Here is an 18,962-nt window from a genome sequence, read left to right as displayed (position 1 = left end):
AAAGAAATTCGTTTCCCCTTAACACCCCTTCGCTAGAAGTCTTTTGTCCCGTATTTATGAGAGCAGGGTGAAACCGTGTGCCCTTCTTACCCCTCATAACCAATCCGCTACGTGGAAACACTTTCTGTTAAGAGGTGGGAAAGTGAGATGACCTTAGAGTGGATAAAGAAACTCTTCTTACCCGATTGGCTGGTGGACCTCTTGTCAATTATTTATTGGTTGCAGCAGCACAAGGGTTGTACTTTGGGAGTTGTGATTGGCTAAGAAAACACATACCAGCTATTCATTGGCTGAGAGGTTCCAGAGTCTGCACGTTACCCGAAGAAGCATTTAGTTGCTGCACGCCCCGCCTTTCGGCAGGGGGGGAGATAGCCGAGAAAGAGTCTGCCAAGATGTCTACTTTTTACTGGATAACTGCCTCTCCTTATTTGACTCTGTGAACTGACACCCGAAACAGCTGGAATGCACTAGTGATCCGTGTACACCGGATCGCTGCTGGTAAGTACATTTTTCCTTCCGGCGGGCTCAATAACACTGCGATCCCCTGTGCCAGTTGTCTAGCTCCGTCCAGAGCCACCCGGTCAGTACTTTGTCAAACGTTCGCGTCACCCCCCGGGTGCCCCGCCCTCCCCCGCTCCGACCTCAGTGGCTCCCGCCTGGAAGGTCCCTCTCCTGTTACCCTGTCTCGGGCCTGCACCACCGCCCGGGCCACTACCAGTGCGGTGAGTGCGATTTGCGACTATTGGTTTTTGAGAGGAGGCGCCGAAGGGGGCGCGCTGATGACCTGGGATGCCCTCGGACTGAGCACCTAGCCCTCTGCGGGCCGAACTGTCTGGTTCTGCACCGCCGCTCCGGGGGGCGGGGCTGAGCCGCCTCTGGTTTCTTGAACGACGCTCTGTGGGGCTGCGGCTGTCCAGCTCCCACCGCCACACAGGAGCTCTGTTGCAGACTTCCAGCTCACTGCCCCGTGGCTCCAGCCGACAGTTTGGGGCGGCTCTTGGACGCTTGTGATTTTTAAGCCCGCTGGGAAGGTGGAGGCGAGAACCTGGCTTTGCTGCCAGAGCTTCTTTTTTGAGGTCATTTGGAATGAATTGGACTTGAAGGTGGAAGTACACCCTTTAATTTATGGATATGATCCTTTCTGTTTATAAAAGTAATCGCATGCTTCGTTTGGCATATATAGGTTTGGGTTGGAAGAATGCAACTTGATAGTTAAAAATGTTTCTATTTGGGATGTGTAGTGTGCCTAGAACAGGTTGGTGTTTCTAGACAGTCATTCCTTCACTGTCTATAAATTGTCCTCTTTTAAAATGTTACATCGGAGTTGTCAACGTGAAACGCAGATGTCCACTCACCGTCACAACCTGACCCGAGTTGTCATTGGGCTGTGCACTACTTGTTTGAACACTACCTGAGTTTCTAAGGGCATATGTAGTTCATGAGTAGCTTTAAGTGGGTACAGAGTACCTGCATTTATTGAACTTTATTTTGAAAGGAAGCGTGTCTGCATTTCTTAGCAGTGGTGCAATACTTTTATTGGACGATTTCTTGCTTCTCCCAGTTGTGAACAGGTGCTCTTGGGTAGTTATCACTTGTACATTTTCGTCCCAAGCTTTATAATCATGGTATTTGGCACTAAAATAGTATAGTAGCCTGCATGTATGTTTCTGTCTTACGGCTCTGAACGATAACTATTTTGTGTGTGTGTTGGGGAGTAGGGGTGGCGAGTGTTGTGTTCATATATGTAGCTATTTGTTTGAACAACTCTGCTTTCGCTTCTACTATTACGATGCAGGAGTGCCCTAAAAAAAGTGAACAATGGCAGGTATTGCCTTGCATATCAATTATTCTCACAACCCCCACCATCATTTTTAAACATTAGATGATTTTAGTACATTACATGTCTTTTGAATACAGCAAACACTTCTTCACTGTGTGAAGTAAAACGTTTTTTTATCCAGCATGTCAATTTTGTAGCACCGTTTTTTTACTACAATTGTTCAGAGGTGGACTCGTGATAATTTCAAAAACTGCAAATTTTTGACTTGCCAGCTGTACATGTAGTGGCCACGAGCTGTTGTACTTGTTGTGTCGAGGTGCTAAAACAGGCTAACACCAAAAAGTTGATTTGCAGTAACATTACCTCTTAACGAGTGCTACGAAGGAATGTAGATCATCCCGAGAGAAATGTCTTCTATTTTGGGCAGATACTTTGGATTAGCTAGTAACAATTTTATCTTGTTCTCTGGCATGTGTAGGGTATCTGGGCCAGGCACTAAAGTGGCTATTGCTGTTCTCCTGTCAGGCATCTCATCCAAAAGACCAACAGTAGCATCGCCACTCAGCAGTGTCAATAAACAGCAACATTTTTGCCACCTGACAGCAACACCAAACTACAACTCTCTTATTTGGATTCCTTTTGGCTCCAGACTCTTGTGTTTCCCTCACATGTCACTGCTTTATTCTATGATCACCCCAACAGCGATTCTAAAATACTTGGATCCTGAGCTTGAGTCGAAAAGCTTAGTCTGCTGACAGTTCAGGTTTTGTGTCCTGGAAAAGGGATATATTTGCGCTGCTCCTTTATTCTGTGCACTGAGACGAGTGTGGTAGGTCACTGTCCTTACCAGTGGGCAGAATTTGCCATCTGTCCTTGCTGTGGATGAGAAACGCTACCAGTGTCCCACTACTCCATGGAATGGCCAGGAAAGCGGGCCTGTAACCCATACTGGAATGAGACTGCAGAACTGTGAGGAGGAGGAGCTGGTGAGTGTCTTCAGGTCCAAGATTTAATCGGTGCTTTTTCTCAAATCAGAACAGCTGCCGAGTGCCTTCTAATAGTTTGAGTGTCCTGGTGCACTAGATGGTTCCAGTCAGGGCATCAGCGACCACCACCTGTTTATTGGTGTGTGATCTGATTGTAACATTGAGTGCCCCTTTGCAGCTCCAGGCCAGAACGTCCAGTAAGGCCCCCGTCCCCTTCTCACATACCAGATGATGTATTGAATGTCTCTTCCCCCTTCAAGAGGCAGAGAAATACATACAACCCCCCAAGCTTCAGTGAACGAAACACTTTTGTCTCGACTACCAAGACTCGAGGAGTGGATCAGTCAACCTTAACCATCATAAGACCTGACGAGTTACTGGTAGCCCCTGCAGTATCTAAGGTTCATGAATATAGTCGTCCTCAATATAAATGTTCTGCCAAAGCACTGTGGTCTCTGTGTTTCTTCCATGTTGAATTGTGGTTCCTAAGTTACTTCCTGTTAACCACAGCCCTTGGTTCTGTTCCCCAGCTGACACAGTATTCTATCATTGTTTTGCTTTAATTCCAAGATCCCTAAATATAATTTCCCAGCCACTTAAATTTTTTGTGTGTTTTTTCATCCTTCTCCCAACCATCCGCGTAGGACCAAAAAGTGTGTTCTCTTTAGCTTTATTGGCGGACTGAAGGTTCTATCCTTCTCCCTGTTAAGACCTTAATGCCAGGTGTCTATATGCCACAAAGCCTGGGAAACCGGATTTCTTTGAAGACCCATGTGCTTATAAAGCAAGATCCACATACAACTACAACGCATAGCACATTATTTCACCACGATGATTAGTAGACATGCTTCCTCTATTAAGTACCAAAATATTCCTCTGTATGGTCTGCTCCAATGGGAATGGGCCCCTTTTCTGGATACTCCGCACACTAGGTGTCTCCCTCTTGGTTCATCATCCGTGAAAGCCTGGTGTCATTTTCTACTATTCCTGAAGATAACCTAGGAATTATGCCTTCACACCACTGCATGACTGAGTCCACAAAGTCGTTATTACTGTACCTTCCACCAAAGACACCTGCAAGAAACCCTTCATAAGGCTCGCCCCATGAGATTTAACTGCAACCACCGCCACTCGTTTCGTGCTGTGGACCAGTCACACCAGTGGTTCCCGCTTGGGACCCTTGCATTGTTCCCTGCAGCAGCTCTTTTTAGGACGTCTGAGAGTAATGTTCCAGCATGACTTGGGGATCTGAATGCGTTGTTTCCCATTGTGGACATCTTGGTTGCTGCTTTGTGATATGGTAGGGTATGGCGCGTGGCACATCCTAGACGCCCCGAGTGTCGCCGTAATTATGGGTTGGGTTTTTAAGAACACTCAATCCCTGTGTGTGCGCTTCATGGCTCTTTCACATGCATGTTGTAACTATGGCCAACTGACTGCGGCTTCTTGAATATAGTGTGGGTCATGGTATCTCATTTTTTTTTTTTTAATCTGGTTCCTCTTTTCTGAGTCTGTGCGGTATCCCCGCATCTCCTCCCCCAGATTGTGTTTGCTGTGAGCACTGTGCCCCCATCCTGCGGCTCGAAGGTATCTATCCATACTTTCGTTTTCTTATTTTATACTCTAATCTCGATATGTTGTGCCCCTCCGCGCGTCCGCGCCGGCTGCTGTTTTGTATTCTTTCCTGTTTCTTTCTGTGAGCAGCGATGCCCTCCCCCTTCCCCGTGCTGCCGCCCGTCTCTTGTTTTGAAACCTCGCTCTCTTCCTTTGGGTCTGAGCTGTAGCAGCAGTGTGCGCTCCCCTCCCCCTCCCGAGAGCTGCTCTGCGTTTTCCATACACGTTCCTCCTCGCACCGAGTTTCATTCCTGCGGTCCTTTCATGGCTCAGAGGCGCACGCGCTTGGTGGGACAACGAACCTTTTATGGCCCAGATACGCGAATTTTCTGCTTCCTTTCAAATGGGTGATGATTGTGGTCCGTAAAACGAAGCTCTTGCCCTATATGTGTTTGTTTTTCCCCTTTTATTCCACGGCTTTTTAACGTCGCCATGGACTTAAGTAGAGATGGCTAGTCGGGAAGACCTGCAATGCCATTGTATTTATGGTTTGTTTCATTGATTTTTCGCGGCAACAAAACACAAGAGGTTGATTTGAAAAATCGACAACTCAAGTAAAAATGAAACGCGGAGATTAGGCATTCCTGTTTTCCATGCAGTTGAATTCCTGGTGTAACTGTTCGTGCTGTGCTCTGTCGTAGCTTTAATTTCTTGTTAGTTTCTGGCATCACTGTTCCCTTTGTTTTCCTTTTATTTTGTCGTTTTTTTCCCCCTCGACCTTCTTGAACAGTGCGTGGGAGGAGTGGGAAGATCACGTCCCTGTGTTTGGGAAACAACATTCATTGTAGATTGTGAGATTTAGATAGCTAATCGGCCTCGAGGTGAGCTTTGGCGTGCCTACTTCTTGCATTAGACGTTCTTCTTTAATGCGCATCCAAGAAGAAGGCTGGACTATGGTTATATCTTGTTTTTTAAGGTTAACGAGTCTGTACATCTAGCGTGATATTTGTCTTTGGTGCACTACTTGGCGCTGCTGCCCCTCATTGTGCTGGTGTGCAGTGGGTCATACAAGCTCGTTGAAGGGCTCCAACTGACACGTTCCAACAGTCACCCATGGCCACTCCTGCCCTGCATCTCCCCCGCCCCCACTGACCCCGTGCCACCCCAGAATTGAAAACGAACAGCTACGAATTTTTTTTTTATGCGGGAAACCTATATACCAAAGAAGGCAGCTGGGGTTACCCTCCCTCCCCCATTGGAGTAAACTGCTGCACACATTTTAAGTTAACGGCTAGTAGAAACTGAGTTTCTTTCTGAGCGACCGTGTCAGCTTGAGCTGGAAGTTTCAGGTTGCCCAAGGATATGATTTCTGTTGATTTACTCCCGCTACAGGGCACTAGACGTTTAATGGAATCACCGCGTACATTTCCGCGCGTGTTCTGGTAATCCCAGTGATTGTAGTTTACGTGTATCTCAGTAAACGAGTTTAATCCTTACGTGGATGAGCATGACCCCACGCGCACGAGTCACTTGCCTGTTCGTTGTCATCCGCAAACAGGAGAGTTTATTTTATTTTATTATCTTTATGATTTAAAGTACGTTGTAATTTTTAAAACGCGAATGCCCGATCTCTAGCACATCCTGTAACTCAATGGCCTCCTCCGCGTTGTATCATGCGAGCGCTTCCTGCATGGAAAATGTGTTTTGAAGGGTTCTCAGCAAATCAGCCGGCTGAGCCAGCAAGCGGACGGGCACACGTGCGGTTAAAAAGGCTCTCCGCCTGCCCCTCGCCCTGTCTGCGCTCACTACATGTGCTGTGAAGGTCATGGGTTCAGGCTTTGTCTTCTGAGAGTGAGTGAGGGAGGCTTGGCTCCCTGCCACCTCCTCCTCCCCACACCGCGCTCCCTCTCGCTCGCTCTGCCTTGCTCCGAGGACGGCTTCCAATTGGCGGAGAAAAAAGGCCATTTTCTGCTTTAGAGACAATGAAGATTTTATGGTCACGTTTTTAAGGGAGGACCGAGTTATCCGGGTATCCTCGCTACCCACTTTAACCTTTCTTCGTGCTGCGGTACTGCATGAGCACAGTTATTTTAAAGTGAATATATACGTGGTTTTCTGTAACGTCGACATGGCCACAAAAACGCCGGAGAGCTTTGTAGAAAATGGGTCTACTGCCTAAACGTAGAAGAATAACAAGCATTTGCGATGCAGTGAGTCTCGAGTTAGACGTTTTAGCGTTGTAAATTCCTAACTGGACTTTTCTTGCCACAAAAATTGAAAATGTAAAGTAAAACAGTTGACATAAGCAAGTCTTTTCAGAGCGCCATGTCTGCCATGAGCGTGAGAGCGAAGGAGAGAGACAAAATGAAAAAGAAGTTCACTTGCAATCAAACATATTGGTAATTGTGCAATTATCTATGTAACAGGGTCGGCCCCCAAGGCTGTAACAAAATCGCCCCAAGGCTGGACAAATGTAAAGCATTTGGAAGGCAAGCCCACGGGTGAGTGAAAGTGATGGGCGTGAAAAGTCCACATAGATACCAACACGTCGGAAAATGCAGCGTTTGCATGCTGCTATGCTCAACCTAAAAAACACACAACAGTGCAAAATGATGTCTAAAACCAGGCATTGCCATACATAAGCACATGTCAAATAGCTGCAGAAACATGCTCAAGCATGCATAATGAGTAATTTGCTACACAAAATGAGGTATCCTTACGTGGGGAAAATATGTGACTGCAGAACATAAGGTATCGATTTGAAATCGAACTATCTAAACCATCTAAACGGGTGTCCAAAATCTGTCAGCTGCATGTGGTCAAATTGAACACATTTTGCTTCTACTACTTGGTCAAAAAAGGTTTGGTTGTGTCAAGTGTCTTTATCAATCAAATATCTTTTATTGTTTGATTATTGAACCATTGCAATATAATGCTTAGAAAGCTCATTATAAAACATAGAAATAAATCACATCCAAATTCATGTTTGATAAAATGACATTTTAAAATTCTCAACTATAGTTAGAAGTTATCTGCAAAACAGGTATGTCTAGGGAACGTTCCTTAGAAGCAAGAAAAAAGCTGTTTTAAAGTGCGTTTACCTTCCCCAACATGCATGTTCCCGACATGCATAATATAATACGGGTGCTAAAATGTGAGTCCAGCAATTAAGTTATATAGGGCAGTGTGGGAGTAAAAGTGCTAGTCCATGTTACAGTCTTTTGTTTTGCCAAAGAAACAAGAAACTCTCTGATAAAGCTCACTTGAAATGGGGAGCTGCATGTCTAGATACTGTGCATTCCCAAATTTATGCCTCTACCCTGAAAAATGCTCTGGTTTTTAAGTGCAATTGCAACAGTGAAAGTGCATAGAACGGTCTGAAAGCTAAAATGAAAAACCTCTTCACAAGATCTGGGGTGGCTCTAAGATATTAGGTGCTAAAGCGGCAGTTGAAGGCATGGAATGGTCTGGGTGTTAACGTACAAATTACTCATCTGAAGATCTGGAATGGCTACAAACCAAGCTTTCAGAAATACCTTTCTAAGAGACCAAGCAGAAAACTTTGGACAGTCAGGGCATTTGGCAGTCTTGGGATTGAAATACGAGCATTGCAGTTATAAAGCATTGAACAATCCAAAAATAAAATGCAGATGCTCCTTGTAAGATCTAGGGGACTGTAAGGCAAATTTTCAAATGGAACCTTTCCTGCAACAAGGAGCATTATTTAATACTTGTCTGCCCAATTCCCCCACAGACTACTATCCTGTGCCTGCTAAAACCAGCAAAGGGACCCATTATCTGTTACCGGGACTAGCCCTCAATCATGCTGCAGGCATTAGACTGCGTAAGCTAATTGCTTGAACCTCTTCACTCCTCCCTTGCTTCCTCAAGGACCTTAGCCATAGCCCTCTTCCTAAACCTCTGAAGACATTTCAATATTGCACGGTTCAATGTGGGATCAGTTGGTTCAAAACAGGCCATCACCGCCTTCCTGCATTTCCTGCATGGCCTTATTCCACAATTCATCCATTTCCTACGCAACAGCACACGTCTTTCCCCTACGACAGACTTGCCTGAACAGAGTGCATGGGCAATATCTTCTGGCCCTTGGCCACATAGCTGCCAGATCTCCTGACCTTCCCTTCCATGGAGGGTAATGTCTTAAGACTTGTGGTATCCCCAGCCTATATTTCAGAAATTGTTCCTTCACTTGATTACTATAAGGTTCACTTAGATAACACTGTGATTTAGGCCTGGTATAACTGTGGAGTGTCATCCAACTATGGCAGCATTTTGACAAGCTGGCTTTATCCCCAACCACTGATAGTAACTGGGTGCTCAATTTGGACATAAAGAAGTGCCAGGTGCTAGATAGCCCCAAGTTAGTTATTTCCTGAGGAAACATGGAAGTAAGTTTTATAGTTTTGAGGCCGTCTGTTGGAGCCCCTTTTTCATGTCAAGTAAAATATAGGCTGGTTTAATAGTAGTGAAATAGGTATGTGGGTTGTGAGTAGTGCTCCAAGTTTCGGAAACTAAAATACATTTGATCAATTTTTACCTGTCGCTGTGAGATCCCTCCCTGGATGTTTTAATCAGCCATGCTCATCTGTGTTCTTTGCAGAGCCCTACCCCCATTTTATGCAACAAAGAAGGTACATTTACTATTCTTTTTTTATTGTCTGACCTTTCAGACAGCGTTTGCTCGTCTGTTGTTTTCCCTCAAAAACATACATAATATACGTATATAGAAGGAATTTTGGTCTGTTAAATAGTTTTATGCATTTGGCTTTTGCCCAACACAGAATACAGACTGGCACAGCGAGGCAGCCTACTTGTTCCTATTGGCTTCCTCCATTTTGAGAGTCTTCACAACGAATGTGTAGATTGTTCACACTCTCTTAGAAGCAGTTTCTCTTCAGTAGCAAAGGTGGTTCAAAGTACGCTTTTATTTGTTGTATTTTTTTTATAGTAGCTTTACATACCATCTATTTTTCCTACACTCCTTTTTAACATTTATATTATAGAGTGTTTAAGTGATATTGTAACTGCCTGTAATGTGAGAGGATGGTTAGGTGGGGATTTAGTCTTCTGCCCTTCACAAATAATGAAACAATACATAGCAGAACTTATTTAAAAAAAAAGAAACGTCACCTGTAAAACTGGCGGATGGGTGAATGTTTATTAAAATTATAATTTTTTTTTCTCCCAAATATAAAACCAGTCACCCTTAGGCGATAGCATAATTTAGTTTTTCATTTTTATTTTTGCAGCATATATTTTGTTTACAATGACAGATTAGCTATTTCACCAGCTTGTAAGGCCAAATCAATTGGCTTTGCCAGTGATTTTCTCTTTCAGCAATATTTTTGGGTCCTCCTTTATTACACTGATGCATGCAGCTGTGGAATAAGGTTTCCTATACATTTTCATAACATGCTATACGGCAGAAGTCGTGTAGCATGGTCACACTAAATATTCATGTGAGGTAGAGTTTTAAATTGCGCCTTGTGTTTTTCTCTATTTATTATGGAGTGCTTTCTTGAACAGCCATGTCTCGGCCTTGGGTGTACTATGAATGAGGCAAGTAATGCCCGCCTTTAGTAAATGCTCATTCCACTCCCTGCTCCTGTGATTTAGTCGAGGTTTTTTGTTGAATATAATTCGTGTTAGGTCAAAACTTTTTAATTGATTGGTTGAGCGTTGTACAGACGTATTCCATTTTGTGTTCCAAGAAACATAGTCACATAATTCCTTTTGTTTAGATGGTTATTTGTCAAACTGCTCTTTTTCTATGCCTTATAGATCTGGAAGCTCTATAGTATGTCACAATTTAATACTGTATTATATTTCATAAACTCCCAGACACCAGGTGACACTCTCATAAAAAGGAGAAGACCATCTCCAAAATCCATACAAATTATTTTGTGTTGAAAATAAACCAAATGCTGCCTTTTGTCACCATTAGTAATGCATTTACCATCCTGTAATCAGGACAAAAACATACTGGATCTGACAAGTGATGTGGGTGTGGAGGAGTGATGTGCTACTAGTTATATTGGATATAGTTTCCTTTAAATTCCAATATCACCCATTAATGGGGAGGGGGGTTACATGCAATGAGACAAATTTTAAATACTAGACCTGCAAACCTTAATGGAACACACATAAATGCTTCTGGCTATGACAACATTGGTCCTGGAGTGTAATATGTTCTTGCATTGTGATGTCTGGTGTCAACCGGTGCATGGTACTGTGATGACTCCAGATTCGCACCCTCATACCCAAACCTTTTTTTTTTTATTTGAGGGGTCAGCAAAACGGGGGCCGTAGGAGGCTCAAATGGTGTGTTGACAGGGAGCAAGAATTAACTTCTTGACTTTTTTTCCCTTCTCGAATGAAAATTACAATAGCATGAGGTGTGTTTTGACACAGTAAGAAAGACAATCATTGTGTTTTGATATGGAATTGTAGGTTAAAAAAAATCATAAACTATAAAGTAGGATGTACTGCAAAAAACATCTTGAAAGGCTATCGCACATGCTACTAGCTCGTCCCCAATCGCAAATTGGAGCCATCTCATTATGGAAAATAACCAGGAAAGGAAGATCTGTAGCTTGGATAAAGTTTTGTGAAATTATCATCGACATTGAACACAGATTTTACGTCAGAAGGTATGATTGAAAATTACTAAAAACAGCAAGTTGTAAGGTTTTAAAATTGAAACGAGACTATATTGATAGGGGACATTGGTTAGCATACTGCAAAAAGAAATAGAATGATTACACATGGGAAAGACACAGATGGATTTAGCCGTATATTGAATAAACATTGGCATATACTGACTCGATCAGGAACTACATTACCCCACATCCTAGCATAACGTTTAGCAGAGGAAGGACGATCGACTATAGGAAGCTGTAGCTACTCTGTGAGTCCCATCTCTGATATAACCTGTTGGTGCTCCCCGCCATCTGGCTTTTATAAATGTGGACGATGTGTGGTTTGTAAACTAGCTATGGGCAAAAAAAATCTTACTGCTAGAGGGAGAGCTAAGAGTATACAGCTGTGATTAATACTACATGGAGTTTGAATGATGTGTTTTAGATTTTGCTATGTGCCTTTTGTAAAGTGTATGCAGAAAGCATGATCAGAACCTCCGACCACTTGAGCTGTGAAATCTGGTGCTTTGAAAAATCCTGTTGCAGTGCATCATGTTAGAACAGGATCCCACATACTGATTTTTAATTCATGGAAATGGTTTTGTGGGTGCTAAACCCATGGATGGCAATCAAGAACTGCTCCTACATTGTGTTGATGCACTGTGCAGTTACAGTGCTTTCTGAGAGATTAATGATAATATGCTTAGGGGGTTGGAATATGTCTTAATTTAAATGTGCAACAACAACAAGTCATGTTAGGGGAAGTGCCTGTCACCTCCGAGGTAAGCTCGCTGTAGTGTAATGCTCACTTTGATTCATGGTTGGAATATTTTTTGGAGTCTGTTATGTGTTAATATGGTATATCATTACAGTAAATGGAGCAGGGAGGCCATCTAAGGGAATTTAGAGATATTAGATTTTTATCTTGTATGACGTGCGCTGTTTTTATTGTTGTACTCACTTAGTATATTTTGATGGAGTCCTTTACATGTGAATATGTTATATTAGTATGGGGAACAGGACAGATAAGTCGCTTTTGTATATTTAATGTGTTATTGGTAGATAGTATGACGTGCGCTGTCTTGGTATATTTTGTTACCTTGCTTTCTCTTACCTGGACTAATCGAGTACAAAGAAAACGTTGGATACGTACTAGATTGCTGTGTGGTTTGTATAAGAGTACTAGTTAATATGCTTTGTGGTGGGTTTTCTCGTTGAGACATGCAGGCTCCAGTGTAACAATTTTGCTTAGAGTTTGAAATGGTAATGTATCACTCCTTCATCCAAGATGGTGGTTACTTTTAATACTATAGGGACAAGGCATTATGGGAATAACGCTTATAGATATCCCGCTTTCTAATTTCGGACCAAAACCTCTGTTCTAGGGTGGTGCCCCCTTTAGAACGCCACATACACGGGTAATCCTATGTGGTCAGCCTCACTTAATGGAATAGCGGTTGATTTGAGATTGCATTGATTAATCTGATAAGCCTTTGATTACACAAGTAACTATTAAGATTATATTGGAAGGTATAGGTATGAAAAAATCCAAATTAAGGTTCAGAGGATGAATTTTGATTGAGCTGCTATATACCTGTATGTCAAGATATTATTATACAAGTACAGTCTGTGCATACACTGTGATTTTTTTTTTTTTTTTTCGTTTACAAACTGGATTGTATTTTTACAAATAAGGTGAGTCCGATGTTATGACAGTGATGATGAGAGCACATGCACATAACTGAAGCAAAAATGACTAACCGCTTCTCATACCTGGGACTGCATCTCAATTCCTTGGGACACTAGCGACAGCCAAAGGAACATAGGAAGCTTCTATATGAGAAATCTGTTGCTGGCATTTTTAGATTTGCAACTAGGCTAGTTTCAAAACAGCTTAAGGAGATGACCGCTAAATACATTGCATGAGTAAATGATGTAGCAGTGGTACGGGTACCAGGGGATACCCTAATGTGGACAGCCTTCAAAGGTTAGAAAATAGTTGCATTAGGAAAATGCTGTTTATTTGAGTGTAGGCTATGCAAGTCTCTTAGTTAGATTACATAGAATAGTGGAGGGGTAGAAAAGGGGAAGCATCCAGAAATGTTAATTGGGAGCTCAGAGTAGTAAGATGAAGTTTGTGATGAGGAAGGAAGAGTTTGTGGATTAGGGAGATCATTGTAGTAAAATGAGGTTTGGGACAAGTCAAAGGAGAGATACTTGAGGGTTGTTTTGGAGATCATAGTAGTGAACTAAGGTTAGGGGTGAGCCAGGACGGGTAGAGGACAAAAGAGTCTAGAAAAGGTTATTTTGGAGATCATAGTAGTAAAATGGGTTTGGGATGAGTCCGAGAGTGGGGACAGAGGAGAGATTGATAGAGGCAAAGTACTTTACATATGTTTTTTTTCTGTGACTTTTATATTTTCCTCGGGAAATGTTATGCTATCCCATTGTTGAATAAGTGAAATTTTATTCAGAGTAGATCACTCTTATCCTCCTTACAACAACTGCATCTGCCAAACATTTGTATGTCTGCTGCTAATTTTAACTGGCAGTCTGAGATGATTAGAAGGTCACTAAATGTGTGTAGCATCTTTAATTCCTGGGGAAATGACTGTTTTTATTTCTTGCTATTGCATATTTACCACTGACCTTTAATGCCTCTGTTGATATAATTTGCTTCATTGTGTATTTGTACACATGTGTATATTTTTATTTTGTCTGTATGAACAGAGTAAAGTAGATTTGAAATTGAGAGTAATTGCAGTTCACAAATTTAATAGATTCTAAGTTGAGCGGCCAGTGCCGTCTGTGAACGTCCTATAGTGTGTAAGATAAAAGGGAGTTAGTATGCTATTAAGTTTCCAGGGATGCGTTTGTAGGTCCAGGCAAAAGTGATATCTGTAAAAATGTACAGAGGTTTTGAAAAAGTATTATTATTATTATTATTATTATTATTTTTGCCATGTCTTTTATAATTAACGTCGTAAAATACTCAGTTCTTGGAAGTCTTTTGTTTTTTGCAGATCTTGGAAGGGCTAGGTTAGTGATGTGGTCTCCACTGCCTGGTTGAAGGTTTTCTGGGAGGTAGACCAATCAGCGGTGGTATAGTCTGGATTCTGAGCTTGATTGCAGCCTTGGGATGACATGCAGCACGCAATTCATAATCGGTGAAGCACCACAGCTGCTTCCAGGTCAAGTCCGATGGATTCTTCTGACTGCTAAAGTTGAACTCAGTATATTCTTAATCATCATGGTCTTATGGACCTGGTAGTTGATGGACAAAATGGATGACTTCATTCATGCCATTCCATTATGCTTTTTTTCGATTAACTACGATTGCCTGATGAGTGGTATGTCCTGTTGGAACATTTCTTTGCTATCTACGGTATATGACTTTTGCTTATTTAAAAAAATCTCATGCAGTGTTGAATATTTAAAAAAAAAAAAATGTTTTTTAGGGTCGAGCATGCAAGTCCCTGTTGTTATCTCTCTATGGGCTTGTAACCACTCCCATCAGTTTGATTGGTTCATGGGCTTGCATTTTGAAATTCGCTTGACTTGATTAGTGAAAGGCATGCCTACGTCATGCCTTTTCCGGTGTTTAGCCCTTCCTGAGTGCACCGGCCAACTACTGAAAACATACAAAGCTCCATGTTTTCTGTTTGGTTTATGGACTATTTTTTCCCATTTAATTCGTAGGCAGCTTGATCTCGCTGGGCAGTAGTTGATCACTTTGCATGACATCGACCCTGTTACATAGATAATTACACTTTTGCCGGTTTCATGGATAATTGCACTATTGCCCATACATGGATATGCACTTTTGCCGGTACGTTTCACTGCGACCAAACTTCTGTTTCCTTTTCTGTGTCTCCTTCACGCTGATGGCGACCTTCGGCTCGCTTATGTGAAATTGTTTTATTTTCTTTTTCAGTTTGTGGCAAAAAAAGTCAGGTTAGGAGTTTACACCGCTAATAGCTCTAACTCGTTTAAATATAGTTTCTTTTGTGCGCCGAGCAGTACTCATAAAGAGGCTATATTTGAATCTGCATTTCTTGTTCTTGCTTTAACATCAGTGATAGGATCTGTAATCCCTTGGGTACTCAAGTGTTTACAACCAATGGGATAGAAGGTAATATACCGTTGAAAGGCATTTTGTCCTTCAATTAGTTAAGGTTACCTGTCGGTGTTTCCATCGTTTTATTAGTTGTAGAACCCCGCTAACTGTAGACTCTCCTTTTTGGCTTGGGCGATGCTTGCCAGTTTCTCATGTCTTTGTCCAGATGCGTGTGCTGAGCAAAGCATTTATTTGTTGCACTCCTGGCCGCGCAGGGGAGACATTGAGTTCACGTTTTCCTGCCTCCCCACTCCGCATGCTAGTTGTAACATCTTTTGATGTATTTTGACATGGCTTTCACCACATTCGCATAAAAGGTTGTACTTTGCTTGGATTTTAGTGGCTCACAGCGCCGTTGGTTAGTCAAAACTCGTTGCTCAAATTATCTTATATGAACAAAGTGGAACATTTATATATGTTTTCCAGCTGGTGTGTCATTATAATTCAACATGTGCTTGAATAGTTAAGGACGAGGCACTGTGTATTTCCTGCTAAATATGCATGTCTGTCAAATCCTCAACGGCCCCACAATCATTGTGGTAATTGCAGGTCTTATTTTGGACATTATTGCCACACAGATGCCTCACAATGTATAATGCTTCCCCTATAATAATGATGGTGCCTTTTTATTTTTTACATGCGTTACTGGCACTGTGTTGTTCACCCTTGGGTAACGCTTGCCTTGCATTACTCTTGACATACTGTTTACATTCCTGGCATGGTGCTACCGAAGCCTTGTGTAAAGCTTACTCTAGCATATTTGTAATAATTCTCTATATATTAAATTGAGGTAGGCATGATGGTGTCCGCCCCTTGTGCAATCCTTGACATAATATTGGCCTCCTTGGCATAACCATGACGACTTATAGAGTAATGATTGCACTTAAAAATTATTGATAATTTCTGCTATATTGTGGGGGGCCCTGGCATCCTTGGTATAACGCTTGCACTGACAGGCCAGAAGCTATTCTTTGCTTAATGGTGCCTGCCCACATAATAACACTAGCGTGCCTAGTGCTGTCAACTTCTTCAAAATAGTGTTTTTCATTCAAGTAGAAAACATTTGCTTTGGGGAAATTTGGGTTATTTAGCCAAAACTAAAATCCTGCATTCTGTAGCAAAAAATATGCGATTTCAGAAACTTGCAAAGTCAATAAGTTTATGTCATATATTTAGATCTGATAGTTCATTTATAACAGCGCTTAATTGAGCTGGTGGTTTCCAGGGATCATCACCAGAGCTTATTTGTCAACAGTGGCATTTATGACAGCTGCTACATGGTGTCTCTGTTTGTGAAATATAGAGATGAGCAGAAAAAAACTGTTGCTACTTAATTCAATATACATTGAAAACAACTAATACTTGCCACCCAAGCCATTTTTAGGGATAAGCGCTCTAGAGCCTGTTGTAATCTCTCTGTGGGCTTTTAACCATGCCCACTCTTGCTATTCATTCTTTGTTGTGCTAGTCTTAAATGCTTCATTTTTATTGGTGCATTTTGTGAAATGTCCCTCCTTCTGTGTGCTGAATTCCTTCCCCTGGCATTCCTGAACATTTTTGTTGGTCATCAAACTACGTTACGCTTCTTCCTGTTACAGTGTGTGATGCCCCTCCTCTGGGTTCAGTTTGCTTTACGTCCCAGCCTTGATTCTTTCTAGATATTCAGGCAGGGAGCTGATACCTCTTGCGCTCATGGCGGTGGTGCTTTGAATCAGCTTGCTTCTGTCAACTGTTTTACATTTCATTTTCAGTTTATGTGACAAAAAAGTCCAGTTAGGAATTTACAACGTCATTTGCTCTAACTCGAGCAAATGCTAGACCTGTGGCATTGCAAATGCTTGCAAAGTGTTTTTCTTTTTTATCAGACTAAAGTTTCTTCAAAGCACCGAGTTCAGGGTCAGAGAGGTGTAAGAGTAGCTGTTGTAAACATGGACAGATGTCACATGGCACCAGTATGCACACTAGAGTGCATCACAAGATGTACGCACATGGTAGACTGTTTAGTATTATTGTTTAATATTGAGCCGCCGTTCCATGTTCGGGTCCATTGTGCTCTGCTAGTCAGTTGAAAGGAGTTGGCTGTGGTGCTTGACGGATGCAGGCCTGGTCGTGGGCTTTCTCATACTGAAAATAAAAATAAAGCCTTCTCAACTTACCGCTGTTTCTCTTTTGTCCTTCTCCACATAATTTGGTGACAAGGAGGGGAAAAGGAGGCCGCCGGCACAAGCAACAGTTTAGTAGTCCGTGTTGCTTTTGTCGTTCCAACACCATCCTAGTGGCTGCCGTCCTGCATTATGAGCTGACTTTGTTTTCTGAGCAGGCAGATCATCTTCTTCGGGTATTTGTGTTGCGTCTATTTCCTAGAGAGGTTTTAGAAATTCTATTGCAGTGCGTGTGGGATTTCTGCGAGGTGTTTGCTGTTCTCTGCACATGCCTTTTGATGTTCGTGCACGCAACATCAATAAGCTCAACTCGCCTTAGAAAATACGTGAGGCAGCGTAACAAGCACAACTCGCCTTTAGAAATCACATTGTGTGACTTCAGGATTTGTCAAGCATAATGCCTCATTAGTCATTTGTGAGGAGGAATGGTATCAGTGATGGGCACAGTGCAGCCTGTCACAGCATTTATAATTGGGCTGATACCGGTGACTGACGCACCCATCAACATTTTTAGGTATTGCAGTTCAACAATTCATTTATTCTTTGTACTCAGTTACTCTGTCATCATAATACTGGAAAACAGTTTTAGGTCGTACCTACAAAGCTTTTCCTCCTGTATTAAGCCATGGCAACTCCAAATATGACATGGTATTCTCAATTAACCCCATTCTTACAGAACTTAGGAAAACCACCTCTTGATTGGAAACATTAGTTTCGTAGTTTTGGAAACCAATTGATGGTACAACGTTTGAACCCAAACGTAAAATGGCACTTCTACTTAGCAATTTAGGACGTGAGGGGCAACAGATTTTTGATTATTTGCCTGATCTTGATGCCCCGTCAGATTCATTTGGCACATGGAATGCGGGAGTTTCAAGTCTAGCAAACACATTTTCTTGGAGTGTTTAATTTTTGAGAATGCAAACAAGAAGTTGAATTGATTGAGGAGTACATATCAGCTCTAATGAAATTAGCTGCCTCTTACAAATTTGGCTTCACACTGGACACCTGCATCAGGTATCAGTTTGTTTCAGCTACGCATTAAAGCTAATACAAGCTCGCCTATTAAGCTGTAGGGATTCTACTCTTGAAGTTGTGGATATTGCTAAAAGGATTGAAGGAAGCATTATCTCAAGTAAGTTGATCACTAAGGAAGTGACTTCACAAAGTGTATCATCTATAGATAGTTCCAGAGGAGCAGAGTACATAGCTGCTGTTCATGCAAAGAGCAAGACTGTGAGACTCAAATTTCAAAAGAATGTGGGCACATGTTACTGGTGTGGGTCTGAAATTCAATAAGGCATTCAGGGAAAAAAGTTATACAAATGCAAGGTCACTTTGTTGACTCTTTCACTTGTTTAAGAAGGAATGGTATTACAAAGATATACGTGTCAGCAAAGGGAGACGCATTATTGGGTGGAAAGAAAAAGCAAGACTGGGTATAATGCTAATTCCAGGTTCTGAAACTCCTGTTGTGCTCTCTGACACTCATGTATCATTTATTGACACTGAGGATGAGTTATCAGTGGACAAGGTTCTTTCTAACTTTCCATAAGTTTTGTTCTGAAACAAATAGGTAACATTACCAAATTTGAACACTGTTTTGAAGCACAGAGAATTCCAGTCCCATTGTGCTCAAAGTGGGACCAGTTCCCAGGAGTGTAAGGTCAGAAGTGAAGAATTTATTAGAGAATCTATGTTCAG

The 18,962-nt window shown here is 42.1% G+C and overlaps 1 protein-coding gene across 5 annotated transcripts in view; it reads left to right on the top strand.

Annotated features, from left to right (window-relative positions):
* Positions 1–352: 352 nt before the first annotated feature.
* ZNF609 (zinc finger protein 609) overlaps positions 353–18,962 on the top strand; it is a 624,349-nt gene continuing 605,739 nt past the window's right edge. For 2 of the 5 annotated variants that reach the window (XM_069222300.1, XM_069222299.1), the window contains exon 1: positions 356–498. The gene's annotated coding sequence lies outside the window, so the exon portion shown is untranslated. Of the gene's footprint in view, positions 499–608; positions 1,104–18,962 lie in introns of those variants that run through there. The other 3 variants (XM_069222296.1, XM_069222297.1, XM_069222298.1) reach the window with 3 other exon arrangements.

The sequence above is a fragment of the Pleurodeles waltl genome, chromosome 3_1 (genome assembly GCF_031143425.1).
Source record: "Pleurodeles waltl isolate 20211129_DDA chromosome 3_1, aPleWal1.hap1.20221129, whole genome shotgun sequence".
In the NCBI taxonomy this organism is placed as follows: Eukaryota; Metazoa; Chordata; class Amphibia; order Caudata; family Salamandridae; genus Pleurodeles; species Pleurodeles waltl.
This window is presented reverse-complemented; position numbering and strand designations above follow the sequence as displayed.